Source organism: Mauremys reevesii, linkage group 9 (genome assembly GCF_016161935.1).
Source record: "Mauremys reevesii isolate NIE-2019 linkage group 9, ASM1616193v1, whole genome shotgun sequence".
NCBI classification, from domain to species: Eukaryota; Metazoa; Chordata; order Testudines; family Geoemydidae; genus Mauremys; species Mauremys reevesii.
In genome coordinates, this window is record NC_052631.1 from 36,096,020 (window position 1) to 36,119,946 (window position 23,927).

The window sequence follows — 23,927 nt, forward strand, 5'->3', positions numbered from 1 at the left end:
AGCTCCTTAACTTTCACTCTGCACTGCACTGAGTCCCTGCTGTGGCCTTTATCCGTCATAGCCTTAGAAATTCTTTCAAATACTTTTTCATTTCGTCTTTTGGAACGCAGTTCTGTTAGCACTGAATCCTCTCCCCATATAGCGATCAGATCCAGTACCTCCCGAGCGGTCCATGCTGGGGCTCTTTTTCGATTCTCAGGAGACTGCATTGTTAACTGTGCTGATGAGCTGTGCGTGGTCACCTGTGATGATGAGCTCTCCACGCTGTCGAAGCAGGAAATGAATTTCAAAAGTTCGCGGGGCTTTTCCTGTCTACCTGGCCAGTGCATCCGAGTTGAGAATGCTGTCCAGAGCGGTCAGTGATGCACTGTGGGATAGCTCCCGGAGGCCAATACCGTCGATTGCGGCCACACTAACCCTATTCCGATATGTTAATACCGATATTAGCGCTACTCCTCTTGTCGGGCAGGAGTACAGAAACCGATTTAAAGAGCCATTAAAATCGATATAAGGTGCCTCCTAGTGTGGACGGTTGTGGCGTTAAATCGGTTTTACGCTCCTAAAACCGATTTAAACGCCTAGTGTAGACCAGGCCTCAGAGCCATTCCATTCCAACATTTCAGGGAATGTTCTAGGCATAATGATCAAAACCCTATCGTCTTGGAGGGAAAGAGTGTGTGTGTGTGTGTGCGTGTGCGCGCGTGTGTGTGTGCGCGCGCAAATCCTCACCAGCTCTTTAGTGGAGCCAAAACTTAAGACACCCATTAATGCCTTCCAACATAACACCCCTATCTAGTATCCCAACAGAGCTGAAAGTGTTGACACCCTGAATAACACGTCTCCCAGATGAAAAGAAGAAGAATGGGGAGAAGGGACATGCACAAAGCTCCTGGCATGGAGCAGGGTAAATGGGTATTGGGGAGGGAAGAGGAGGGGCTGACAGAGCCCCTATGTCTGCCATGGGTGGGTGGGGGGGAAATGCAGAACCCTGGAATGGGTAGAGGGAGGGAGGGGGCACACAGAACCCTTGATGGGGGAACCTGGTATGGGGGTAGGGGGTGTACAAAGCTCCAGCATGGGAGGGGTAAGGGAATGGAGAACATGGGGGGTGGGACTAGGAATGAGGATATGTGCAGAGCTATTGGAATGGGGGACTGTGGCATGTAGTGGAGGGGGAAGGGAGGATGCACAACTCCAGACACAAGGGAGGGCAATGCTGAAGTTACAGGGAGTCCCTGAACTAGAGAGGGATGGGAGGAGGGCACAGGGGAAGCTTGTGGGAGGGAATGTTGGAATGCAAGAGGGCCCCAGTGCATGCAATTAACTCAGCCTGCAGAAGCTGGGAAGTGTGAGATCCCCTAGTTAAGAGTGGCATCTCTTCTGGATGATCTGAATGTTGGGGCTCACTATGCCTTGTTCCACAGATGCTGCCATCTCCTCACAGCTTGTGTCTCATCTCTGGTGTGTTTCATGACCCTTCCAGGGCCTCCGTGATCCATTTTGTAGCCCAAGAAATTGAACTGACTATAGACTGAAAGCTTCTTCTGCCTCTCTTCAAAGGCCAAAGGATCCTATTTCCTTCACGGCACGCTGGGTAAGCTACCCCACCAATAGCCAGAGATCCAGCTGTTTTAAACCAAACCAGGTTTATTTTGAAAATCAAGAAAAGGCCAGTTAGAAAATTATTTCTTACATTTATTTTAATATAACACAATCTCTCCTTTATTGTTGCTGTTCTCTTGACCTTTTATCAGTACAGCCATCTTCTCCTAAAAGATTTTAATTTTCTCTTTTGAGAGCAACCAATTTGTGAGAACTGTAAATCCCAGTACTGGTGCCAAAATGACTCACTCATTTGTCTTATCATAAGCTCCAGGGAGAAAAGACCAGTCCAGTAAAGGGTAAGCATTAATGGACTGAAAGAAAGCCAAATGCATTATCTACCCCTTAATGAAAAGCAGGGGTGTGAACTCCTAGAAGTTCAGATGAATTGCAAGAAACAAATGAAAAGACTTGTCTCAGAGCAATCACATCCCTTCACTCAAGCTTGTACTTAGTCCCAGTAAGTTCAAGGCAGTGCTCCCAGTCTGCTTTAGGATTCTTTACTGGAGGAAGAGCTCTTGATAGCCAAAATGATCTTCCTCAAGTAGATGCCATCGTAGCTGGCAAATAACAGGACTAATTATGAGAGATACTGAGTCCAGGGTTTTGTGAGTGCTCAGCATCGTTCTAGATCTGGCCAGCATTTGCTAGAATAGTTATTGTGGAATTCTTCAGCTGGAATTCTATTGCTGGAACAATTTGTATAGCGGGAGTGCTGAGAGCCATTGAACCAAACTGTAAACCCTGTATACGATGGAAACCACCTCAAGCCCAGTACCCCTAGTTCCAGCATCTGTTCTCACATTAAGCAAAGAACACACTCCAAATGAATATGAATAGTTCTCTGAATAAGATGAGGAAATAAGAATTTGGCAAGAAACGTTGGCTATTGATGAATCAAGAGCTAATAGTAAGGTTGCTCTCTCACAAAGGAACCATTTGGTTCCTGGGTGGATAAACAAGGCATAGTGGATTCTGAGAAGAGGGGTGCCTTCTAGCTGGGAAAACCCTAGGCACTTCCTTCTCTTTTGTGATGTGCAGAACCCCCCAAAGTTCCTGGGTGTCTAAATCCAGGTTTTTGGTTCTGCACATTATTGACCCGATGCTACCACCCTTACTCAGGCATCTATAAAATAAGCTACTATATGCCCTATTCCTGGGGAGGGGAGGGCAGCTATTAAGTTTGAATCCAGATTAGAACATTTCCAAAGTTTTGAGAGGTTCGTATCTGGGGATTTGCTTTGGTCCATCTCTACTGTTACTATTTTGAGAGTCATAACTCAAGGTGCATTAATAATGTAATTCTAGACATTGCTGAAATCCTTGAAGTTGTCCAAAAAAGGTTATTGGGTGGTGCTCTTTCTGGTTTTTTTTTAAACATGATAATACGACTTAAATAGATTTTGGTCATTTTTAAATAGACTGTTCAACGGTCCGAAGGCAATTAAAAAATAACAGCTTTTAGTAGCTAAACTTAACTACAGGAGCAGGCTGGAAATCTAATTCCATTGCAGAATGAATTTTTTCATAAAACAATCCCTGGGAGCTATAGGAACATTACATCACCAGAACAGTGGTTCATTGGAAGAACATACCACAGGAGCAGGACTCTATTGCCTAGCAACCACCAAGAGCTGATTAACCCTTTCCCAGATGTCACACAGTAATTGTATAGAACACATCTCGATACCTTTATGCATACAAGTAACAATTAAAAATGAAGGAGCTACTATTAGCATACTAAAGACGGTTACCAGATCTGATTTTTATGCATGCTCAACTGTACGGTGCTATTGTAAGTAATTAAAATAGAGGATGGACTCAGGAATGATTTTTAACTATTTTTCCTTTTTCTCCTCCATAGCTTACTTTGTCTGAGTTAAAATTTAGAGAAATAAACCAGTTCATAGTAACTCTTACATCTTTATTAAAAGATTTAAGCAAGGAGTTATATACAATTTTTTAAGTAAACTGTCACTAGGTAAGTTCAAGTCTAGTTTTCCTAACTTAAATTACAAAGGTACAATACAGTGGTCAAATTTAGGTTACATTGAGACAGTCAGTAGGTCCAATGATTTGATTTATTGGGTTCACCAATTACTTTACTTAATAACTGAATCAAACAATGAGTAAATTAAATAAAACAATTATTTGAACAACTTACAATAAGAGGAAGGGGAGAATCTGTTTCCTTTCATGTACGCTCTTTAGCTCAGTGTTTGTTAGCAGCAGAGGCTGTTACTTGCTTTAGTTTTAAGGAAGTACATCACTCAGAATAAGTTCTTGCTATCTCCCTCTTTGGCTGTTTTCCCCCTGCTAAGCTTCACTGTTCACAAAGATTACATTAAGCTTGATTTGTTTTATATATTTCCCTCCCCACTTTAACGCAATGCCTGTATCTTTCTGGCAGATTGGCACAGACAGAATGATTTCTAAAATCCCAGACTTCTAGCAGCTCTAGAGCAACCCTGGTCCAGAGATCTTTTACTGTTTTAACAACAGATTTAGGGGTTAGTGTCAGTGTTGTGGAATAGTAAGTAACAGAGAGAATCTCACACACACACTCTTACACTTGTGGGCATTGGTGTGATTCAAGCATCCTCAAGTTGTCCTACAGGATATTCATACCATCTAAAAATCTGTAGCTCACGTGGTTGGTCTTGGCTCTTGGACCAAGTAAATGTTTACTAGTATCTTCATCGATTATAAGATGTAACGTGCTTTTGCATGCAGTGGGCTTGATCTGTCCTCTCTCTTAGTTGCACTTCAGGCTTGTCTCAGCTGATGGTCAGGGTCTTTCAACTCTCTTCCTGTGGGTGGCCAGTCCAACGAAGAGGAAAGCAGGTTACAACTTCAGGTATTTGATGCAAGAGAAAGACCTCTTCCCCTACTTTGCATGACAGTTGGCATCTTTTGTAGGAATCAGGGGCTCGTCTACTGAGCCCCCGTTAGCGGTGCCATTGCCAGCATGTTGGCAATAGCTCATCGTGGATTAATGACCTCACATGTTGGTCTGAGAGTCACATTGAAGATTCCAGTTTGGTACATACGTGTCATAAACTGATTCCTTGCTATTAAAATAGATGTGTCTCAAAAACCGGATGCCAAAAAGTAATGTAAGGACCTAATAGGAAAACTTCTGCTTAGATCCCAGACATGTGTCTTCATTGTTTAAATATAGTTGCCCAATCAGCATCCACACTTGTTCATTTTTACACATTCTCATGGCAATGAATTATTTATGACATTGGGAAAGTAGTCTAAGAAGTGGGGGCAGAGTCAAGGGCAAGTGAGTGACTGTTCTAATCATCTTTTGCCTAGACACCTAAAAGCAGCTTCAAACTTCCTTAGCAACGCTAACTTTCATTAAACATTGGGCCAACTCAAGTCACTCAGGCCCAAACCTAAATATGGTAAGTTCCTGACATAGCGGATGACTGTCTTACCTGCTTGTCAAGTATGAGGCGGAAAGAGACACTTAAAATACCACTTTCTCAAATAACAATAATAATAGCACCTAAGCACAATATCCTCACAGGTGGGATATGGACATTCCAGAGACTACTCCAGCCTGCAGAAAAAGGAAATGATCCTCTTAAACTTGGGACTAATCCTGAGAGTTGCTGGGCTATAGAACTCCAGTTGGTGGTGTTTCAATTTGCCAGATGCTCAGTGACTCCTGGGGGGGAAGGGGGAAGGAGAGGGGTGTGTGTGTGTTTAAATATTGATACTGCCCTTCTTCTGTCTGACATTTTGCTACTTAGTATTGCTCAAATTTATCTTTCAAGTTTGGTTACTCTGCGAATTCACCAAGATGTAACATTTGTTTCATTCTAGTCAGTTTCCTTTGTGTGATTCTGTTGCATAGTAATGGTGAAAGGAAAAAATGTATTCTAAACAGGTGGTAAAACCTCAAAAACTAATAGGGGAATTCGGGGCAGCTAAAGCAACAGATTCTACCATTAACTAGCTTTTAGAAACTGACTAGATTTCAAATTGATAGTGTTCCTTTAATGTGCGAGAGAGCTTCTGCATGTTACAGCTCTCCTAGGCATCACAGCAGCAATTAATTCCTCCATATATCTGCCTCAGTGCTATAACTCACTGCACAAGCACAGCAGTGTGACCTCATAGAACCTGACTGACACTCCAGGTGAGTGCAGCAAACTGCAAGATGAAGAATGAAATGCACAAACTTCTTTCCACTTCAATATCTTGGGGATGTTGAGTTGCTCACAAGAAGGGGAGCATTGCTGCATAGATATGAATGTGAACAGCTCCTCTGTTTGCATGTTTGATTGTCAAAGGCATCAGAGAATAGACAATAGCCTCTTGCCCTGCACTAGTCTTGTTTGGAAGTGTTATTTAGGAGAATTCTTTGCTTGCATGAGTCACCCTCAAGTCCTTAATAATTAAACACCAGTAGCTCGTTAGAATCAATCTAGTATAAAATTGCTGTGGGCACAATCTTTTTAAAAAAATCTGTCCTTCAATGTTTTTAATAGAAACATAGATGTTCCCTGCAGACAAATGCAAACTCACAGAAGCATCTTGTTTCACACGTCTTCTCGTATGTGATGAACAGTGGCAGCATTCAAGGTCTCCTAATCCAGGAGAAGTACTGGAGAGCAGCTAATATGGTAAACAAGTTGACTGCAAGCTGCTTGATGTTCTGCACGATTGCTTTCCTGATAAATCTCAGCTCCCCTGGCAGATCTCAAGAGAGGCCGCAACTGCAACATAGCCACAAACTAATAGGATCAGCTCTCTAAAATGTGATGCACAGTATTCACTGCTGTTCCAGACACACTTCTTTTAAAGGGGAATAAAGGAGAAGGGACTAAAACTGCCACCCATCACTGTTTGACTAGCTTCTTGCAGCAGCTATTGTGAATATAATTTTGCAAATCAAAACGTTTTGGTATTTAGCTAAAATGGAAAGATACATCCAGCCGGGTTTCAGATATGACTCCAATAAAAACAAATTATAAAGAACTGCACATCTACCCAGCTTTATATTTGCACACTATTTGTTAAATCTAACAGAACATCTATTAAGGGGCAATTGTACAGCTAGCCTTCTGGTGGCTTTTGTGTGCCTGTGATTGCACAGGTAAAATGACTATATGGTTATGAGTATTTATTTGACAAACGTACCCATGTTTGTGCATGCAGATTGGTAGCTGTACATGAAACTTCCCAGTTTATGGGTGACTGTGTACCAAAAAAGCATGTGCAAAACTGGAAGTCAGAGCTAAAAAATGTGACCTTTATGATTAAATTGGGGGGGGGGAGGGTGTGAAGGAAGAGAAGCACTGAAATAACAATATCAAGAATCTCAACTAAACCTACAAATGCAATGAAAAGAAAAATAGCCTGCCTCTCAATCCTCATGTATCCAGCTCTGCCCACATAGTGTTGCCTGTGTAAGACAGATCACCAGCTGTTCTCAATATTTATATGCCCCACAAAGGAGGCAGTAACATTTAGACTCTAATTTCCTCACCTTAATGATCTGAAATCTCAATTTCTATCTTTGTTAACATCAGTTTTTAGGGTGGAGTTTTTAAGAGAATTCTAGGTAGCATAACTCTGCTGCTGTTGAAATTACTGGTAAAGTCTTTATTCAACAGGAGTAAAATTAGGTCAGTGCTGAATGTTTTTGAAATTCCCCCCTCTTTAAATTGGTCTCCGTTAGCATTCTGTGGGGCCGCAGAAGGCCTGAATGAATCTGGCAGCCACTGGAGAATGGGCAGCTGCCTTTTTACTGCCTTTCTTCCCTCAAGTGGATTTAAGTAGCGAAGGGCCTCATGATTTTGGGGAGTAGAGTAGCTCTCTGGTTCCTGTGGGAGAGTCTAAAAACTGGAAAATCTGAAAAAAATGAGTCAAAGTTTTGCATTAAATTTACCATTCTAATTTGTGTGTGTTTATACTTTGTGAGGAATCTAGATCTCTGGATCGGAGAGGAAGTACCATCCAGCGGTTAGAGCACTACCCTGGGCTGTGAGAGCTGAGAGTAAAATTTCTGCTCTGCCACAAACATCTGTGTGTGACTCTGGCCAAGTCACTTAGCCTCTTTGTGTCTCAGGTCTCCTATCTGTAAAATGGGCACAATAGCACTGCTTTACTTCACAGGAGTGTTATGAGGATAAATACATTAGATTGTGAGGCTCTCAGATACTGTGATGATGGCGAGTCAGATAAGTGTCATAAGAAAAAAGGTGCTAGAAAAGTTAGGAAAATAGACCATATGCAACTAGTCATTTGAACTAGCCGTGTGTTAGTCAGCTGAAACTATGCATAAAATAGGAACACACCAAAGAGTTGATAGTGGAAGTGATGTAAGATTGCCTGAGGAAATTAATAGTAACTACATTTAAAAATGGTTGATCCTTGATGTTTAGCTATCAGCACTGCTGTGTATCAGAATCACAGTTGATTCTTGCCTTGAAATGTGAAACTGGCAATAATGAATGGCTGATTTCATTTCTGTTTTGTTTAATAAGTGGCATGTCATCCAAATCTGAAGCAGAGAGTTTCTGGTCCAAATTGTTCACCAAGATGAATTAAAATGCGATTCCAGGTGAAGCTATTTCTTTCAATGTTGTCAACAGTGAGCCCTGGGGATCCTGTCCTTTCAATATAGATGACAGCTAGTGACAGATTTCTCAGTATTTGTTACACCCTTAATGCCTTTAACTGTACAGCACATCGGTGGAAAGTGCTCTGAATAGACAAACCTGGACTCTTTCATCTCATGTTTTGTTTAGGGAGATGCTTTTGAAAATGTGAAACCTATGATGTGAAGTTATCATCTTTTTTAATTAGAAGGGTAAAATCTGCCACATTCTATTCATTATACCTCAGAACTAGAATGATCTGAAGGCAATAACCTTATAAAGCATAGGAATGTTGTCAGAGAATCATGCAACTCTAGATAATTCTGAAGCACAATGAACATTCCACCACAAAGTTTCTCTTAAACGTTTGCTGTTTAGTTTTTGGGCAATCTTGTGCCCCACAAACTTTACTTTCCTGCAAAGTGTGTGCGCAGGTGGATGGGGGCTTGTGTGGTATGTGTGTGTGAGGGATTTTTTATGGTGATGATGATACTCTTAGGTAATGAGTGTCATACATGGACCTTACCATGTCTGAGCACTTCACAATCTTTAATGTATCCACCCTCACAACACCCAAATCCTAGGTTCCACTAGACCATCCTTCTTCTCAAAAATTCTGACTGATTTGTTCTGACTTGAATTCTCAAGCTGTTGACTGTTGAGAAATTGATTATTTTTTAATGAAAAAAGGGGTCGGTGCCCAAACAAATGCACTCTTGAAACATGACAAACTTTGGGGTGAAATTGGAGGAAAAACAAACCCAACGTTTTGGTCCAGGCGCCTTTTCATTGTAAATAAGAGCTGGCGACCCACCTGCTGCTTGGTGTCAGAACAGCTGCTGAATCCCCACTGCTTGTGCTAGACTGGGGGTTGGCAGGTGGGGGTCACATGATATGCTGGTTTTGTCTCTCCTCCATACTGCATAATGGACCCAAAATCTCATTTCAGAAACAGTAAACATGTTTGCTGTGTCTGGAAAGCCTCAGTGTGTGTTTATTTCAAATGACTTGAGCGAATTGATGGCTTAGTTTTCTGTTATAACAGCGAACCTGCTGTGCCTTGATACTGTGTGAGCTGCCAAGCATTAGAAGGAACCAAGCAGATGGAACTGTCTCTTTGCAAAAAGTTGTTTGCATTGAGGTGTGGAAAGTTGCTGAAGAATGTTGTAATCTCTACATGCCATAAGCTGTTCCATCTCTGGCTACTAAGCACTATGCACAGGCTTGACAACTGAAAGTTGCTGCTTAGTTTTTTGAAAGAAATGTCACTAGTGTGTTGTCTCAGTCAAGGGCAAGCAGCCAGGGGATATAGGGTGGGAGGGAGGAGGAGGAAGTGATGATGAAGTCTGTGTTCTGCGTTCTTTTATCTCAAACTTTTAAGTAACTATTTCACTCTTCTAAAAGCACTTCACAAAGTCATTGTCTCCCAGCCTTGTATAATATTCACCACACAAAGGTCAATGGTAGACAGTTTTCCAATAGAATTACTCAAGTCCAAATTCTGCAATCTTTATTCAGACTGAGCAATAATTACTCATGTGAATAGTTCCATTTGAAGTCAGTTCAATTTAGGCAAGAGTTACAAAATCTGGCACCAAGAAGTTAATAAGAATAGGCTAGCAATGGTAGTTGGATGACTTGATTCTAAATTTCTAAACTAATTTTAATAGTTAAAAGAACATGTTAAAGGGGTATTGCACAGATTCAGGAAACTAACAAATCAATTTAAAACTTAAATAGGAGGATAACTGTATCGGATGATATGGAATAGGACAAATCTTTTACATGGAGAAGGGTCAGGAGTAAATCACAGAAGCACACTCCTGAAAAGTCACATCGTGTTGGACATAGAAACCAATAAAAATAGGAAACTGTGTCATATAAAACCTGAGGTGAGTTCTATAGCTGGTCTCCCACTTGCTAACTTGAAATAATCCTCTCATACCTTTAGCGTTGGCCTTCTTGAAGGCTTACTGACCCATCCTTCCTGCAGGAACCCACTTCTATCTCGATTGTGAACCACTGATTACTACTCTCTGAGCATGGTTTTCCAGGCAGTTGTGCACACATCTTATAGTAGATTCATCTGGGCTGTATTTCTCCAATTTGTCTGAGACAGTCATGTGAGACAATACTAAAAGCTGTACTAAAGCTGAGAGATATCCCCTAGATTGCTTTCCACATATCCACAATGGCTTGTTACCCTGTCAAAGAAGGATATTACTTTGTTTTTGGTCATGTTGATTGTTACTTATTACTTTATCTTCTAGGTGCTTACAAATGGATTATTTGCTTCATTATCTTTCTGCGTACCAAAGTAAAGCTGACCGGTCTGTAATTCCCTGCATTGTCCTTATTCTCTTTTTATAGATAGGTACTACAAACTCTTCAGCCAGTTCCTTAAGTAACCTATGATGAATTTCATCAGGCCCTGCCAATGTGAAGACATTTAGCTTGTCTAAGCCATTGCTGCATTTGCTGTTATTTTTCCTTCCTTATTGAGTAATGGGCCTAGCTTGTCCATGGTCTCTCTCTTGCGTCTCATATATTTGTAAAATGCTTTCTTTTTACCCTTCATAGCCCTAGTTAATTTAATCTCATTTTGTGCCGTGGCCTTTCTAATTTTGTCCCTACGTGCTTGTGTTGTGTTTTTTTAAATATTCATCCTTTGTAATTTGACCTAGTTTCCACTTTTTGTACGACTCTTTTTTTAGTTTCAGGTAATTGAAGATCTTCTGGTTAAGCCAGGGTGGCCTCTTACCATATTTCATATCTTTCCTATGCACAGGGATAGTTTGCTCTTGAATCCTTAATAATGTTTCTTTTAAAAATTGCCAGCTGTCCTGAACTCTTTTCTCTTAGACTTGCTTCCCATGGAATCTTACCTACCAGTTCGCTGAGTTTGCTAAAGGTCTTGAAGTGCATTGTCTTTATTCTGCTGTTTATTCCTCTTATCATTTCATGATCACTTTCACCCACTCTGCCTTCAGATTCTCAGCTAGTTCCATCCTATTTGTCAGAATCAAATCCAGAATAGCCTTTGCCCTAGTCACTTTCTCCACCTTCTGTAATAAAAAGCTGTGTCCAATGCATTCCAAGAACTTGTTGGATAGTCTGTTCTCAGATGGATTATTTCCCCAGCAGTTGTCTCATTAGTCAAAATCTCTCATCACCACCAAGTCCTGTGTTTTTTTTTTTGAATGATCTTGTTAGTTGTTTAAAAAAAAACAAAAAACCTCATTCACCTCTTCTTCCTGGTTACATGTTCTATAGTAGTCACTTACCATGACTTCACCCTTCTCTTTAACCCTTTCTATCTTTGCCCAGGGACTTTCAACAGGTGTGCTCTCTGCTTCTATCTCGACTTCAGTGCACTTGTATATATGTGCACCTTTTTTTCATTGAACCAACTAGTTCCAAGCCCTGCTTCCAAGTCTCCAAAAATTGGGAATGAAGGTTAAATATTTAAAATCTCTTTGGTAGCTGTCATCTAGATGACACAATTGCAAACATCTTACATAAAGTTCTGACAGTAAATGACTAGAGCACATGAATTGCACAGAGTGCATGAATTTGCATAGAAAAGGAAACAGGGATTGCCAGCCTTCACAATATTGTTAAAAAGAGAAGGGAAGGGAAATTGTTGCATGGTTTTTGTTAGCAAAGAGAATCACCTCTACTCAGAATCCAGCCAATATTGTGCCAGCCTATAAGTCATGCCAGCAGAACAGAGGTAGTGTGGAGGGGAAAGGACATCTTGTCTACCCATGAAAAAATCAGCAAATTGAGCCTTTCCACAGAGAGGGTGAGTATGAGTAGCTGCTGTAGCCCTTAATTTAAAATGAAAAAAGTTGGCTAATTATAATGAGGTTTGTTTACAGCACAACGCAAAGTCCCCAGCACCATTTCTAGTTGTGATTACCCTAATTAAAAATAAGCAATTTCCACTCTGTTGGGGTGTTTATCGCATAATATCCTGAAGCAGTTAAATAAAATTAAGCAACTCATCGATATTACATCTGCAACAGATGGAGAAAATCTCCATGTATGGATGAGTAATCCCTTTAGTCCTCAAAACAAGATCTTGGGTGCTAGATTTAGTGTCTGGCTCTTTGATATAACTGTAAGACATAGCAATAGAAAACCACAGACAACTCCCTATTGACTACTCATCTATGCAGGCACATATGCAAAGCTTATTCCAGGTAAGTCTGGCAGTGACTTGCCACCCAATCTATTTTTAGACGGTAACTAATGAATCATTTTTGTCTTGGTTTAAAAACACACATTTTGGGATGAAGAATGTTCCTTCTAAGGGATCCCTCATTGCACAAGTGAAGGAGATAAAGATGCAGAGACTTGCCCAATTTGGAGGATGGCAGAATACCATCATACCAATACCACTTGGTGGTCCAGCCTCACAAATGCAAGCATCACTATGCTTTTCAGAGGTGCATACAGGCAGATCTGATTGCAGACATATCTAATATTAATAATGGAGCAGGTGTGAGTGATTGCAATATCTGTTCGAGAACAGTCGAAGGAGTTTAGGGACGGAGCCAAGAGAATATGATGGTCTAGCACTGTATCATCGTTGGTTAGCCTCTGCTACCCTTACTCACTTTGAATATTACGTACACCATGGGTGGCTTCATTGAAGTCAGTGGAACCTTTTGTGAATTAAGGTACTACTCATCATGAGTAAGGGCCCTTTGAATTAGTCTAGTTAAATTAAATAAAGAATCTAGCTGTATCCTATTGAAAGCTTGTTTACTTCCACCAAAACCCATGGTGGATTCTGGCTCCTGGAATCTAGATACCCGTTGCCTGTGAAGTTTAATGCTTGTTGAGTCTGATGCTCATTTTTGAATAGGTCATGGGGGAAAATCACAGAAGTAGGAACACTGCAGATTTGGAGAATGAGATTCAACTGTGTCTGTTTGCTTTAAGAATTCATACCCTCTTGAAAATGAATCATCAGACCAACACTTTGGCAGCTAGTTTTATGACAAACCTTCTGTTGTCTCTGAGGATCCCTTTACATAAACAGTTTGTTTGAGTACATTTTATTAGACTGGAAAAATAGCATATGTCTAACGTTTTCTAAATCATGTTGTCTATTTCTTCTGTGTTACTGCAGAAATGACAATCTCTGTAAAATCTTTCTAAGTTTCATGAAATTCTCTTGTTTGGGAGCAAAACCATATATTGTTCCCTTCTTCCCTTTCCTCTGTCTTTATGCTTATCCTGAGGGAGGCTAACATGCTACTGCTGCTGTGGTGAGCAACTAGCCAGTCAAGAATCCATCCCCTATAATCTCTGATGTCCATCCCCCAGTTATATACTGTAATTAGGCAAACAGTTTTGATCCTTTCCAAATTCTAAGGAAGATGGAAACTCTTTTTTCCCTTCCTTTATCCCTTCCCTCTCTCCCGCTTCGTCCCCTTGTATGGGAGAGACTGTTGTTTCAGAGGAAAGCTTTTGCCAAATCCCCACGTGATCACTGTGTCAACAGCGGAACTAGCATCGATCTTTCCAAAGTCTGTCCATCCTGCTGTCTGCACCACTGTGTGTCTACAATCAAAGTGTATCCTTCCGACTTCCTCAGAAAGGGAGGGCAGGGAAAAGCCCGTGAAAGAACACACATGCTCTCTCCTCCTATTGGTTGCCTTTACCATATGGGAGGGTGTTCAGTCAGTCAGTATAGACTGGTAGGATTCAATTTCTCCAACCATTATCTCAACTGCTAGTACATGCCCATAGAGACTAACTGGTAGTCTAAGGAGGGGATTCCAAATCACTCCTGCTGGAGCTTTCCAAAACAGAATTTTTGTGACTACAGTGGGCACTATGCTGATCTTTAATACTGGTGGGTACTGTGTGTGATCTGCATGTGAGAGAGCAGCTATAGAGCAACGTATTACTGTAGTGTAATGGAAAATTACAGTACTTTCCCCTAATTATATGTACTATACCTGCCAATCAAGACCCTTTCACCAGAGAGAGAAGCAAAGTAAGGATTTTAGAAGACTTCTAGCTAAAGCAGAGCAGTCTATAATTAACACTCTACTTCTCATCCATCAGGGACTATCTGGAGTACAGTTTGAAGGTCTAAGGCAATTTCTCTCTTCAACCTGCAGATATATTATTAGTTTTCAGTGATCTTGCAGCTAGTTTGGGGGAATAATATTGATTGATTGATTGCATTTTGACTTTTGATGGATAATGTGTAGAGTAACCTGTCTGTTTCGTCTAGCTAATGAGCTTTTCTAGATTGAGTGATATTAAACAACACAGTCTAATCATTAACTGAGTTTTCAAAATGATAAAACACATCACAGAAATAATTTCTGGTTGTTCACAGCCTCCGAGAACTGTCACACTTTTGTATTTCCCTGACTTTAAATGATTTTTTTTTTAAAAGCAGCAAGTCAATCATTTTCAAAGGCACCCAAAATCATTTGCAGCCAAAAACTATACGGAGAAATGTCAATAATAAATGGCAGAGAGATGTAGCCTTTGTCAGCTCCATTGTGATCTCAAATAATTCTTCCTTCTGTTCTCAATTCTATGTTACATTTATGGATTTCATATTTCTGTCAGAAATGTTAAAGCTACTGAACATTCTCACATACTATCTATGAAGTTTGATGTAGAACATCTTGCAATATTGGTGAACAAGTATTTTAAGTTCCAGTAGGTTCCTGCTTGGCTGGAGGTAGCGTATTAACCTAGATCTCTTCTATTCTCTTTGCATAGTTGCATGAGAGTTGTGGCTGCAGTTGTCCTGATTTTACCTTCAGTAGGATTTTTGTCTGAGTAATGAAGTCTGATGACCTTCTTGGTGACTTATATGTATTGATTGATATTTGTAATGGATTTTGTGATTTACCAGATTCACAGGCACTTTGATATGTATTGCACTAATGACAACTGCAGGGTGATCCCATAGGATCCCATAGACACAGGGATCCCATAGACACAGGCCTGGTGCTATTAGAGGGAGGGGAGGAAGGCAAAGGGGACATTTGCTTCCCCTCCCAGAAGATCTTCAAGAGGCTCCAAATTATTGTCTGAAATGCCAGAATATGTACAAAATTACACAATGGTAAGCAGTGGAACAGCAGCAGGTTGGTGAGTCTTCATCCTTTTATATAAATTATAAAAGCACAGCAAAAATTATAAACTCTTAGACCCGAGAAAATCTTGGATTTGAACCATGAAATCCTGGAAAATTGTTTGCTTTTCTTAAATAGTGACATCCAGGGGCTCCAAAATACTCACTTCTCTCTAATAATGGGACCCTAGAACTGGCCCTGCATAGAAAAAGTGGGGCCAGTTTTCAGCACCCTGTGATGCAGTTTTCCACAATCAAGATGTTGGGCATGAAATTTGGATTTGTGTACACATTTGGGATATGAGATGATTAACTCCCTAGGTCTTGATTAGAGCTGGCTGAAAGACAGACTTTCTATTTCATGGGAAATTTTGACATATAAAAACTTGCTTTCCTACTGATTTTCAAAAATTATTTTATGACTTCCCATAAAACAAAAATTCCAAATTTTCCATTTAGAAATGTTTGTAAAATTTCATTTAAAAATGAAACTTTTTAAAATGATTTTTTTAACTTTATATTTTATTTTACATTATTGTAGTTAACTTCATAATGACATATATTATGATATGGCAAGGCATATTATATGCTACTAACATATTACAATATGCCATGATAGTAAAAGTACTGTATTTTATTTTTTAAATGATTAAGGGCACCTATTTAGTGAAGCTTGAAACATCATCTTATCTCTTCTTGCTCAAAGTGTCTCATGTTTTTTGTTGTAATTAAATAATTTGACACTTTGACTTAATGAACAAGAAAAGAGGAATGAACACTCAGTGTACTGATTAGAGGAGCAGTTATTTTCAGGACCCTGATAACATGATTCGAGGCTACCACAAAGACAGTGATGATAAAAATAAAAATATTTCCAAAATTTTTCCAAAATTAAAACTCTGGGAATAACAACAACAAATTTTGATTTTGTCACTAGACATTGATGAAATCAATATGATTTTTTTCAACAACAACAATAATCAGTTTTACAGAAAAAGCGTTTTCCAGTTGAAAACTTTCAACAAAAATGTTCCAGCCAGTTCTAGAGCTGATCCTGCAACCCCACAGATCAGCTGTCCAAGTGTAAGAATGTAGGATGTGGCTGCAGAGATCAAAGATCACTCTCCATTTAGAAGGGTGAGGGCCTGCACTCCAGAGATCAGGGGGCATGAGCCTACAGCAGGCTGTTCTCTCATGTATGGTTTAAATAAAAATAATGTAACTGATAAAATACAAACTCTCTGTTATAATATAAGCAACAACAAAAAACGGTCAAAAATTAATTTCAGGGGAACAATTTCTCAGGGAAGGACATGGCTTCATCTAAACATTTTGCTGGATCATGTCAATTTTGATGAAATTTTCAATGGGAAAAAGTCTTTTTTTTTTCCACGTTATCATTTTGATTGTTTTGATTTTTATATTAAACTTACTTTAAAATTGTATTTTTACAATACTATACCATTAAACACACAACATGAAAGTCTACAGTAAATGAATTGAGGTTATCCCAATTAAATGTTTTGATGGTTCCAATTTTTTGGGGGGTGTGTGGGGAGGGCTGGAAGGGAAATTTCTGTTCTGCAGAAAACTGAAATTTTGGCTTTTTTTGTTCTGACTTAGAATGATTTTTAAGTTGAATTTTGGAAATGCCTGTGGAATATAAATTCTGGTTTCCAACTATCTCTAAAGGGGTGCAAACCCATGCAGACATGTGTGTACAGCCCATGCTTATGTGATAAGGTAATAATTGGAGATATACCAATCTCCTAGAACTGGAAGGGACCTTGGAAGGTCATTGAGTCCAGTCCCCTGCCTTCACTAGCAGCACCAATTTTTGCCCTGATCCCTAAGCGGCCTCCTTAAGGATTGAACTCACAACCTTGGGTTTAGCAGGCCAATGCTCAAACCACTGAGCTATCCCTGTCCTAATCAAGCTAAACACTATTGGTGGGTGTGATGTCTTCCAGGGGCACCCAGGGTTGTGAGGCACCTCACTATCACCTGCCTTTAGCATGATTTTCCACACCCTGGAGAGATGTAGTTATACAGCCCTAACCTCCACTGTTGACAGAGCTGTTGCCAGGAGAGCTTCATCACTTGACATATCTACCACCTCTCAGGGAGGTGGAGTACCTACACAGACAGAAGAATGCCGCTGCAGCAATGTATATGTACACAAGCCCAGGGAGATAAGTGTCTGCTATCTTCTGCCTGAAAGGAACATGTCTAAGGTATGTCACCTCTGGGTGACCTGCCTTAATTCCAATACCTTAAGAACATAATTTTCATTGTAGAGCCATGACTTCTTAAATGTTATCCATACAAATGTTTCACAACGGTTATGACAATCAGTGAGCTACTGGCTTCTGGTAGAGACCTTCTATGCCACACTTCAGTGAACAATTATGGCTATATTAAAGCCTATGCACACCCTGTACCCTGCACGATTAGCATGAAGGGGTCCATGGGTCACAGTGGGCTAGTGGCATTAACTAAAACAAACTTGAGCAAGGGATAGGATTGCCAGGTGTCCAGTTTTTGACCAGAACACCCAGTCAAAAAGGAACCCTGGCAGCTCCAGTCACTACCATTGACCAGGCCATTAAAAGTCTGGTTGGTGCGGGGCTAGCAGACTCCCTACCCAGCTCTGTGTGGCTCCTGGGAAGTGGTCAGCATATCCCTCTGACTCCTAGGTGTAGGGGAGGCCATGGCAGCTCTGCATGCTGCCCCTGTCCTGAGTGATGGCTCTGCGGCTTCCATTGGCTGGGAACCAGGGCCAATGGGAGCTGCGGGGGCAGCGCCTGCGGGTGGAGGCAGGGCATGGAGCCTCCTGGCCACATTTCCACCTAGGAGCTGGAGAGACATGCTGGCTGCTTCCCAGGAGCTGCCTGAGGTAAGCACTGCCTGGAGCCTGCACCCCTTACCCCCTCCCACACCCCAACCCCTAATCCCAGCCTGAGCCCCCTCCTGCACTCTAAACTCCTTGGCCCCATCCCAGAGCCTCCTCCTGCACCCCAAACCCTTCAGCCCAGGCCCCACTCCTGAGCCCACACCCCCAGCCTGAGCCCTCACCCCCCTCCCAGACACCACCGCCTACCCCAGCCTGGTGAAAATGAGTGCGAGAGTGAGGGTGGGGAAGAGTGAGTGATGGAGTAAGTGGGGGCAGGGCCATGGGGCAGAGGGCAGGGCAAGGGTGTTCAGTTTTCTGCTATTAGAAGATTGGCAACCCTAGCAAGGGATGAAAGATCAGTCACCTGCTGAGTTTTTTGGTGGATAAAAACTTGGTCATGTAATATTGATTTAGAAGCTGAGTTCCATCTAACTGCATTGCTAAAGCACACATCATTTTAGTCACTTGGGGACAGCCAAAGCCCGTTTTGAAAATTTGGCCTCTACTGTGTATGAGCATGTACTTTGCGCTGGTCACTGGGCTACTCTTTGTGAATTATTTAATTTCTCAAACAAATAAGTTGTATTAATAAATGGAAAATGTCCTGCTATAAATTGTTGCCCCATATCCCCAGACAGACCTGCTGATAAAAATGCGAGGCTCTGTATGATAGAGACGGATCCAAAACTCACTGTACATTTTCAGGTTTGTGAATGACTAATGTGCAACTTCATGAGGTTTTAGTATAATTAAGGGATACAACTAGCTTAGCCCCAAAACTCTTGTGGAGCAGATTTTCTGCAAGTCCTTTATCAGAATAAGAATTAATTTGTAAATAATCCTTGTCCATAAGCATTCAATTTTATCCACTTGTTTAAAATGTAGCACGCTCAAACCAGTGATCTCAGTGGAGGAGGCTAATGCATACACCCTTGCTGAGCTAATTTGAGTCCACACTCCCACACTGTGTATTTGTTCATTCATGAAACCCTCATTCAAGGTAAACTGTTGATGGCATACACTGTGAAATTGTACGATTTACACCCTAAACGCACAATAGTATGTAAAAGAAGTTCATTAATTCCCCTTGAGCTTGCCAATGCCTCTTGAAACCTAGGGAGACAGTCTATCATCTCCAGTGTCAGCCTTAACATACTTTTGCCAGGACTCCAGGGCTGGTGCAAGGAAGTTTTGCGTCCTAGGTGAAACTTCCACCTTTCACCCCCCCCCCCCGCCCCCGCGCAGCAGCTAACCATGCTCACCCGTCCCTCCCACCAGAGGAGCCCCCCCCCCACGGCAGCTAAATCCGTCCTCCGTGGCAGCTAAGCCAGCCTGCCACCCCCCCACAGCAGCTAGCCCCCCTGGAGCTCACCCTGCCCGGGGAACCCCCCCTTTGCGGCAGCTAACCCCACCCAGGGAGGTCCCCCCGTGGAAGCTAACCCCACCCCCCTCCACGGCAGCTAACACCACCTGGGGAGCCCACCCCAGCTCACCTCCACTCTGCCTCCTCCACTGAGCACGCTGGTGCCGCTCTAATTCTCCTCCCCTCCCAGGCTTGCGGCGCTGATTGGAGGAAAATTAGAGTGGGGGCTGTGTGCTCAGCGAAAGAGGCAGAGTGGAGGTGATCTGGGGCGGGGAGTGGTTCCCCTGTGTGCCCCCCCCCCATTACTGTGGGCGGCCCACTCCGCGCCCCTCCCACCGCACCTCACCTGCTCGCCTGAGGGGGCTTTTAGGCTCCCTCAACCACTAGGTGCCCTAGGCGGCCGCCTAGTTTGCCTAGTGGTTGCACTGGCCCTGCAGGACTCTGAACCATTTTGCCAGATATTTTCCACCAAACCATCACCATCCTCAAAATTACTGATGCCTGATCCACTTCCCACACACTCAAATAGCCTTTGTCCATGATCATCACACCCCATTCTACATGAATGCGAATGAACACCACAATCTCCATGGTTATAAAGATATAAGCTAAGCGCGTGTCTCTAGAACCCAAGTAATGCCCACCCCTTTTTCTGCAAACAGAGCTGCTGTTTTTTGTTAACCCCATTCATAGTAGCTACCTCACAGAGCAGCCAGCTGAGTTGGTGAAGTTGACTGGGGGTGGTGGAAGGGAGCACTTCAGGGACTACCACCAGGTTTGTCTCTCAGCCGTCACCTTACTCTCCAAGAAGTTCCCAGAGAACAGCCCTCTCAAGCCAACCTTCCCCCACATCATGTCTGAGCCATGTTAAGACCGCTGTCGGTGGAGAGCCAGAAGGCAGCTCAGCTGGCTCCATAATCATTTGCAGGTGGCTACAGCCTGAGGCTAGGGCCTGCATCCATGCTCCTGCTCACACCTCTCTCATCACAAGGGCACAGCAAATTGCGGCAGGGTAGGGGGAAACCAAAAGAGAGTAAGGGGGAACATAAAAGAATGTGACCAAGAATGAATAAGCATGGCAGAGAGAGCGCCAGGGATGAAAGTAACTTAAAGGACTTGCCGGTACTCCGGAATCCGGAGGAGGGGCGTGGCCTCCACTAGAAGAGGCAGAGCCTTTAAATCCCCAGGCCCTTTAAATCAGGATTTAAAGGGCCCGGGGCTAGGACTATGGTAGCAGCAGCTGGGAGCGCCAAGCCCTTTAAATCACCCCCTGAGCTCCCAGCTGCAGAGGTGGCTGGGAGCCCTGGGGTTCAGGGGCAATTTAAATGGGGCAATTTAAAGGGCCCGGGGATCTAGCTGCTTCTACTGCAGCAGAGCCCCGGGCCCTTTAAATTACCAACAGAGCCCCAGGGCTCCAGCAGCAGGGCTCAGGGCTCCTGCTGCCACTACCCTCCAGGGCCCTTTAAATCATCTCCGGAGCCCTACTGCTGAAGCCCTGGGGTAGTGGTGGCAGGGTTCTGGTGGCTATTTAAAGGACCCAGAGTGGTAGAGGCAGCGGGAGCCCTGAACCCTTTCAGTAGCCACCAGAGCCTTGCTGCTGCTACCCCAGGGCTCCGGCAGGCTATATAAAGGGCCCTGGGCTCCAGCCCTTTAAATTGCTGCCTCAGGAAGCCAGTCCACTCCGGTATGGTGCACCAGCTCTTGCCGGCAGGGGTGGCAGGTTTGTAGAAATTTTGGTGGTGCCCAGAACCTGCCCCTGCCCAAACTCTGCCTCCCTGAAACTCCACCCCCCCCACCTGCCCAAGACTCTGGGAGGGAGTTTGGGTGGGGGGAGGAGGTCTGGGGTGCAGGCCCTGGCTGGGCAGGGGACTGGGGTGCAGGAGGGGTGCAGGGTGCGGGCTCTGGGAGGGAGTTTGGGGATAAGCGGGAGTGTGGAGGGAGGGGGTGCAGGTTCTGGGAGGGAGTTGGGGGATAAGTGGGAGTGTGGAGGGAGGGGGAGCAGGGGTGCGAGCTGTGGGGTGAGGCTGGGGGTGGATTTGGGATGTGGCTGGGGATGAGGGGTTTGGGGTGAGGGAGGGGACTCAGGGCTGAGGCAGAGGGTTAGGGTGCAGGGGGATGAGGGCTCTGGCTGGGGCTGGAGATGAGGGTTTGGGGTGTTGGAGAGGCTCAGGGCTAGGACAGAGGGTTGGAGTGCGAGGGGGATGAGGGCTCTGGCTGGGGGTGTGGGCTCTAGGGTGGGGTAGGTCTGGGGATGAGTTTGGGGTGCAGGCAGGCTGCCCTGGGACTGGAGCCAGAGAGGAGGACTCCCTCCACCCCTCTCCCTGCTGGCAGCAGCAAGCTCTGAGGTAGTGACCCCCTTCTCCCCCCCCGGCAGCACAGTCACCCCCCCCGCCACTGCACGTGCTCCTAGGGCCCCTCTCAGGTCCAGGAATCCCCCTCACCTCCCCTGTGGAGGGTGCCATGTTGGGGGGGGGCAGCTGCCATCATATGTGTGCCTCCTCCCCGCTGCTGCCCCTCACTGTAGCCTCACTGGGGCTGCCCCTTGCCCAGCATGGGGCAAGAGCAGTGACTGTGGGCAGGAGGGCGGCTGTACTGGTGGAGGGTCCCACTGGAAAATGAAAGGGTCCAAGGGGGAAGGGCAGACTGCCCTGGCAGTAGTGGAGGGGGGCACTAGGACCCTGTGGCGGCAGTTAATGCAGGCAGGCAGCATAGAGCTGCAGGGGATGGGGAGAGACAAATGCTCTGCTCCCGGACCCAGGGAGGTGCATGGGGGCAGCAAAGAGGGGCTGGGGCATACTTGGGGGGGCAGCAGGTGGCGTCAGGGGGGAGACTCGGTCCCGAACATTCGTGGAGCTGGGCTCCTGGACCCTCAATTTTGCTGGATCCAGGAGGCGGAGTCAGAGAGGGAGAGAATGCTCCATTTTCTTGCCAGTAGCTACTGCACCTTTTCTTACCAGTCCTCCGTACCGGCCCGTACTGGCTTACTTTCACCTCTAAGAGAGCTAAGGAGAGGTGATAACAAGTGGGGAGGAATGAGAGACGCAAAGGGAAGGAGAAAGGCGTACAGAAAGTAGGACAGGATAAAATATTAGAGGGCAGCATGGGCATTTTTTCTGCCCTTCCTCTCCCCACCGCCTTCCCCACAACTTTGGAAACCCCATCTATGCATTCCTTCCCAATCACCTTTCCCCTACATCTTGTTTTGTGCCTTGAAAATCTGAGTGCCTTGCAATCAAACTTTTACTGCAACTATTTTTGAGACAGACTCAAGTGGCTCAAAGTTGCATATTGCCCTTTCTGATTTTTGTTTGCATATGAATTCCTCTATTACAGTGTCTTACATGAGGCTTTTTGACCGCTCATGTCCCAGTGAGGTCATCACAAATCCTGAGATCGTTGTCTGTCTTAACGCACTGAAAACATCAAATAGGTAGTGATCGGTGTGGGTTTGTTTTTTAAAGCTATCTTCTGCTGCAGTCCCAGTATGGGGCACAGAAAACGTGCAATATAACCAGTGTGTTAGTAACTCCAGCCTATTCTTCATACTGACGTAAAGCCTGTCTAGTGATTTTGGAGGGGGGAGAGCCGTACCATAATTCCATTGCCATTAATGCTGCTGCGCTGTTTTACACCAGATGAGGATCTAGACCATCACCTTTATCAATCCAGCCAGATTTTGTAGTGCATTTGTCTGGGGGAATTCATCAAAGGCAGAATGGTTGCTTTCTCCGTTAGTATTTCTGTGGAGCTCAACACAGAAGCCAAACTTTGCGTTCTTGGGTGAGCTTGCCAATCAGTTTTTTTAAATTGCCCCTCTGCTCTAAAGGATTTAAATACAACAAGCTCACTGAGGAGTTAGGGGAGGGGTAGCAAGCTAATTCTTTGCTATAGTTCCCCACATGGACTCATTATATGTAAAGCATGTGGAGGTTCTGCCCCCCGCAACGCCATCCTCCTGCTGTGGGAGAAATGGAATTCAGTACCTTGTACTGGGAGCTCTGCTTAGCTGCTAACTTTTAGGAAAATTTTGCAACTGTCTAAATAAGGTGGAGTTCTAAGGCCACTAGAGAGGTTTAATGCACTGAGATTAATTCAAGCTCTGACATAGACTTGCTCAGTGGCCTTGGGCTAAAGTCTTAAATGGCGGACCACATTTTTCTAATTAACCTTAAGCACCTACATTCGGAGGGAATTCCATATTGGAAACAACACCACTGAAGTCAATAGAATTACACCAGTGGGAGTGAGAGCAGAATCAGGCCACCTGGTCTGTTGTCTTTATTCTGAAAAGCAGCAATAATGGGGCTTCAATATCTGATGTTGCCCTTTGTG

The 23,927-nt window shown here is 43.7% G+C and overlaps 1 protein-coding gene across 1 annotated transcript in view; it reads left to right on the plus strand.

Moving 5' to 3' along the window:
• The first annotated feature begins 1,579 nt into the window (after nt 1-1,579).
• Nucleotides 1,580-23,927, plus strand: part of SCG2 (secretogranin II) — a 40,538-nt gene continuing 18,190 nt past the window's right edge. The window contains exon 1 of the mRNA XM_039487129.1: nt 1,580-1,594. The gene's annotated coding sequence lies outside the window, so the exon portion shown is untranslated. The remainder of the gene's footprint in view (nt 1,595-23,927) is intronic.